Consider the following 6,727-nt stretch of genomic DNA (forward strand, 5'->3'; position numbering starts at 1 on the left):
AATCAACAAAAATTGACAAGAACCACGAAAAGTTCTTGTATTTTAAGGTAAAATCTGACGCTATTAAAGAAAAAACTTCCAGCTCGCTGAAATATGGTCATTTGCTGAAAATCAACAAAACCACGAAAAGTTCTTGTATTTGAAGATAAAATCGTTTTGCTTTGAAGAAGAAAGATCCAGCTGACTGAAATAAGTTCATTAGATGAAAATCAACAAAAATTGACAAGAACCACGAAAAGTTCTTGTATTTTAAGATAAAATCTGACGCTATTAAAGAAAAAACTTCGCGCTCGCTGAAATATGTTCATTTGCTGAAAATCAACAAAACCACGAAAAGTTCTTGTATTTGAAGATAAAATCTTTTTGCTTTGAAGAAGAAAGATCCAGCTGACTGAAATAAGTTCATTAGATGAAAATCAACAAAAATTGACAGGAACCACGAAAAGTTCTTGTATTTTAAGATAAAATCTGACGCTATTAAAGAAAAAACTTCCAGCTCGCTGAAATATGGTCATTTGCTGAAAATCAACAAAACCACGAAAAGTTCTTGTATTTGAAGATAAAATCTTTTTGCTTTGAAGAAGAAAGATCCAGCTGACTGAAATAAGTTCATTAGATGAAAATCAACAAAAATTGACAAGAACCACGAAAAGTTCTTGTATTTTAAGATAAAATCTGAGGCTATTAAAGAAAAAACTTCTAGCTCGCTGAAATATGTTCATTTGCTGAAAACCAACAAAACCACGAAAAGTTCTTGTATTTGAAGATAAAATCTTTTTCCTTTGAAGAAGAAAGATCCAGCTGACTGAAATAAGTTCATTTGATGAAAATCAACAAAAATTGACAAGAACCACGAAAAGTTCTTGTATTTTAAGGTAAAATCTGACGCTATTAAAGAAAAAACTTCCAGCTCGCTGAAATATGGTCATTTGCTGAAAATCAACAAAACCACGAAAAGTTCTTGTATTTGAAGATAAAATCTTTTTGCTTTGAAGAAGAAGGATTTAGGTGACTGAAATAAGTTCATTGGATGAAAACCAACAAAAATTAACAAGAACCACGAAAAGTTCTTGTATTTTAAGATAAAATCTGACGCTATTAAAGAAAAAACTTCCAGCTCGCTGAAATATGTTCATTTGCTGAAAACCAACAAAACCACGTAAAGTTCTTGTATTTGAAGATAAAATCTTTTTGCTTTGAAGAAGAAAGATCCAGCTGACTGAAATGAGTTGATTGGATGAAAACCAACAAAAATTGACAGGAACCACGAAAAGTTCTTGTATTTTAAGATAAAATCTGACGCTATTAAAGAAAAAACTTCCAGCTCGCTGAAATATGTTCATTTGCTGAAAATCAACAAAACCACGAAAAGTTCTTGTATTTGAAGATAAAATCTTTTTGCTTTGAAGAAGAAAGATCCAGCTGACTGAAATAAGTTCATTAGATGAAAATCAACAAAAATTGACAAGAACCACGAAAAGTTCTTGTATTTTAAGATAAAATCTGACGCTATTAAAGAAAAAACTTCTCCCTCGCTGAAATATGTTCATTTGCTGAAAATCAACAAAACCACGAAAAGTTCTTGTATTTGAAGATAAAATCTTTTTGCTTTGAAGAAGAAAGATCTAGCTGACTGAAATACGTTCATGAGATGAAAACCTACAAAATTTGACAAGAACCACGAAAAGTTCTTGTATTTTAGGATAAAATCTGACCCTATTAAAGAAAAAACTTCTCGCTCGCTGAAATATGTTCATTTGCTGAAAATCAACAAAACCACGAAAAGTTCTTGTATTTGAAGATAAAATCTTTTTGCTTTGAAGAAGGATTTAGGTGACTGAAATAAGTTCATTGGATGAAAACCAACAAAAATTTACAAGAACCACGAAAAGTTCTTGTATTTTAAGATAAAATCTGACGCTATTAAAGAAAAAACTTCCAGCTCGCTGAAATATGTTCATTTGCTGAAAACCAACAAAACCACGTAAAGTTCTTGTATTTGAAGATAAAATCTTTTTGCTTTGAAGAAGAAAGATCCAGCTGACTGAAATAAGTTCATTGGATGAAAACCAACAAAAATTGACAGGAACCACGAAAAGTTCTTGTATTTTAAGATAAAATCTGACGCTATTAAAGAAAAAACTTCCAGCTCGCTGAAATATGTTCATTTGCTGAAAATCAACAAAACCACGAAAAGTTCTTGTATTTGAAGATAAAATCTTTTTGCTTTGAAGAAGGATTTAGGTGACTGAAATAAGTTCATTGGATGAAAACCAACAAAAATTAACAAGAACCACGAAAAGTTCTTGTATTTGAAGATAAAATCTGACGCTATTAAAGAAATAAACTTCTCCCTCGCTGAAATATGTTCATTTGCTGAAAACCAACAAAACCACGTAAAGTTCTTGTATTTGAAGATAAAATCTTTTTGCTTTGAAGAAGAAAGATCCAGCTGACTGAAATAAGTTGATTGGATGAAAACCAACAAAAATTGACAGGAACCACAAAAAGTTCTTGTATTTTAAGATAAAATCTGACGCTATTAAAGAAAAAACTTCCAGCTCGCTGAAATATGTTCATTTGCTGAAAATCAACAAAACCACGAAAAGTTCTTGTATTTGAAGATAAAATCTTTTTGCTTTGAAGAAGAAAGATCCAGCTGACTCAAATAAGTTGATTGGATGAAAACAAACAAAAATTGACAGGAACCACGTAAAGTTCTTGTATTTTAAGATAAAATCTGACGCTATTAAAGAAAAAACTTCCAGCTCGCTGAAATATGTTCATTTGCTGAAAATCAACAAAACCACGAAAAGTTCTTGTATTTGAAGATAAAATCTTTTTGCTTTGAAGAAGAAAGATCCAGCTGACTGAAATAAGTTCATTAGATGAAAATCAACAAAAATTGACAAGAACCACGAAAAGTTCTTGTATTTTAAGATAAAATGTGACGCTATTAAAGAAAAAACTTCTCCCTCGCTGAAATATGTTCATTTGCTGAAAATCAACAAAACCACGAAAAGTTCTTGTATTTGAAGATAAAATCTTTTTGCTTTGAAGAAGAAAGATCTAGCTGACTGAAATAAGTTCATTAGATGAAAATCAACAAAAATTGACAAGAACCACGAAAAGTTCTTGTATTTTAAGATAAAATCTGACGCTATTAAAGAAAAAACTTCCAGCTCGCTGAAATATGGTCATTTGCTGAAAAACAACAAAACCACGAAAAGTTCTTGTATTTGAAGATAAAATCTTTTTGCTTTGAAGAAGAAAGATCCAGCTGACTGAAATAAGTTCATTTGATGAAAATCAACAAAAATTGACAAGAACCACGAAAAGTTCTTGTATTTCAAGATAAAATCTGACGCTATTAAAGAAAAAACTTCCAGCTCGCTGAAATATGTTCATTTGCTGAAAATCAACAAAACCACGAAAAGTTCTTGTATTTGAAGATAAAATCTTTTTGCTTTTACGAAGAAAGATCGAGCTGACTGAAATAAGTTCATTCGATCAAAATCAACAAAAATTGACAAGAACCACGAAAAGTTCTTGTATTTTAAGATAAAATCTGACGCTATTAAAGAAAAAACTTCATGCTCGCTGAAATATGTTCATTTGCTGAAAATCAACAAAACCACGAAAAGTTCTTGTATTTGAAGATAAAATCTTTTTGCTTTGAAGAAGAAAGATCCAGCTGACTGAACTAAGTTCATAAGATGAAAACCAACAAAAATTGACAAGAACCACGAAAAGTTCTTGTATTTTAAGAAAAAATCTGACGCTTTTTATGAAAAAACATCAAGCTCGCTGAAATATGTTCATTCGCTGAAAACCAACAAAACCACAAAAAGTTCTTGTATTTGAAGATAAAATCTTTTTGCTTTGAAGAAGACAGATCAAGTTGACTGAAATAAGTTCATTCGATGAAAACCAACAAAAATTGACAAGAACCACGAAAAGTTCTTGTATTTTAAGATAAAATCTGACGCTATTAAAGAAAAAACTTCCAGCTCGCTGAAATATGGTCATTTGCTGAAAATCAACAAAACCACGAAAAGTTCTTGTATTTGAAGATAAAATCTTTTTGCTTTGAAGAAGAAAGATCCAGCTGACTCAAATAAGTTGATTGGATGAAAACAAACAAAAATTGACAGGAACCACGTAAAGTTCTTGTATTTTAAGATAAAATCTGACGCTATTAAAGAAAAAACTTCCAGCTCGCTGAAATATGTTCATTTGCTGAAAATCAACAAAACCACGAAAAGTTCTTGTATTTGAAGATAAAATCTTTTTGCTTTGAAGAAGAAAGATCCAGCTGACTGAAATAAGTTCATTAGATGAAAATCAACAAAAATTGACAAGAACCACGAAAAGTTCTTGTATTTTAAGATAAAATGTGACGCTATTAAAGAAAAAACTTCTCCCTCGCTGAAATATGTTCATTTGCTGAAAATCAACAAAACCACGAAAAGTTCTTGTATTTGAAGATAAAATCTTTTTGCTTTGAAGAAGAAAGATCTAGCTGACTGAAATAAGTTCATTAGATGAAAATCAACAAAAATTGACAAGAACCACGAAAAGTTCTTGTATTTTAAGATAAAATCTGACGCTATTAAAGAAAAAACTTCCAGCTCGCTGAAATATGGTCATTTGCTGAAAAACAACAAAACCACGAAAAGTTCTTGTATTTGAAGATAAAATCTTTTTGCTTTGAAGAAGAAAGATCCAGCTGACTGAAATAAGTTCATTTGATGAAAATCAACAAAAATTGACAAGAACCACGAAAAGTTCTTGTATTTCAAGATAAAATCTGACGCTATTAAAGAAAAAACTTCCAGCTCGCTGAAATATGTTCATTTGCTGAAAATCAACAAAACCACGAAAAGTTCTTGTATTTGAAGATAAAATCTTTTTGCTTTTACGAAGAAAGATCGAGCTGACTGAAATAAGTTCATTCGATCAAAATCAACAAAAATTGACAAGAACCACGAAAAGTTCTTGTATTTTAAGATAAAATCTGACGCTATTAAAGAAAAAACTTCATGCTCGCTGAAATATGTTCATTTGCTGAAAATCAACAAAACCACGAAAAGTTCTTGTATTTGAAGATAAAATCTTTTTGCTTTGAAGAAGAAAGATCCAGCTGACTGAACTAAGTTCATAAGATGAAAACCAACAAAAATTGACAAGAACCACGAAAAGTTCTTGTATTTTAAGAAAAAATCTGACGCTTTTTATGAAAAAACATCAAGCTCGCTGAAATATGTTCATTCGCTGAAAACCAACAAAACCACAAAAAGTTCTTGTATTTGAAGATAAAATCTTTTTGCTTTGAAGAAGACAGATCAAGTTGACTGAAATAAGTTCATTCGATGAAAACCAACAAAAATTGACAAGAACCACGAAAAGTTCTTGTATTTTAAGATAAAATCTGACGCTATTAAAGAAAAAACTTCCAGCTCGCTGAAATATGGTCATTTGCTGAAAATCAACAAAACCACGAAAAGTTCTTGTATTTGAAGATAAAATCTTTTTGCTTTGAAGAAGAAGGATTTTGGTGACTGAAATAAGTTCATTGGATGAAAACCAACCAAAATTGAGAAGAACCACGAAAGGTTCTTGTATTTGAAGATAAAATCTTTTTGCATCAAAGAAGAAAGATCCAGCTGACTGAAATAAGTTCATGAGATGAAAACCAACAAAAATTGAGAAGAACCACGAAAGGTTCTTGTATTTGAAGATAAAATCTTTTTGCATCAAAGAAGAAAGATCCAGCTGACTGAAATAAGTTCATTAGATGAAAATCAACAAAAATTGACAAGAACCACGAAAAGTTCTTGTATTTTAAGATAAAATCTGACGCTATTAAAGAAAAAACTTCCAGCTCGCTGAAATATGGTCATTTGCTGAAAAACAACAAAACCACGAAAAGTTCTTGTATTTTAAGATAAAATCTTGCGCTATTGAAGAAAAAACTTCTCGCTCGCTGAAATATGTTCATTCGCTGAAAACCAACAAAACCACGAAAAGTTCTTGTATTTGAAGATAAAATCTTTTTGCTTTGAAGAAGAAAGATCCAGCTGACTGAAATAAGTTCATTGGATGAAAACCAACAAAAATTGACAGGAACCACGAAAAGTTCTTGTATTTTAAGATAAAATCTGACGCTATTAAAGAAAAAACTTCCAGCTCGCTGAAATATGTTCATTTGCTGAAAATCAACAAAACCACGAAAAGTTCTTGTATTTGAACATAAAATCTTTTTGCTTTGAAGAAGAAAGATCTAGCTGACTGAAATACGTTCATTAGATGAAAACCTACAAAATTTGACAAGAACCACGAAAAGTTCTTGTATTTTAGGATAAAATCTGACGCTTTTAAAGAAAAAACTTCTCGCTCGCTGAAATATGTTCATTTGCTGAAAATCAACAAAACCACGAAAGGTTCTTGTATTTGAAGATAAAATCTTTTTGCTTTGAAGAAGAAGGATTTTGGTGACTGAAATAAGTTCATTGGATGAAAACCAACAAAAATTGACAAGAACCACGAAAAGTTCTTGTATTTTAAGATAAAATCTTGCGCTATTAAAGAAAAAACTTCCAGCTCGCTGAAATATGTTCATTTGTTGAAAACCAACAAAACCACGAAAAGTTCTTGTATTTGAAGATAAAATGTTTTTGCTTTGAAGAAGAAAGATCCAGCTGACCAAAATCAGTTAATTGGATGA

Source organism: Heptranchias perlo, unplaced genomic scaffold, assembly GCF_035084215.1.
Source record: "Heptranchias perlo isolate sHepPer1 unplaced genomic scaffold, sHepPer1.hap1 HAP1_SCAFFOLD_127, whole genome shotgun sequence".
Classification (NCBI taxonomy): domain Eukaryota; kingdom Metazoa; phylum Chordata; class Chondrichthyes; order Hexanchiformes; family Hexanchidae; genus Heptranchias; species Heptranchias perlo.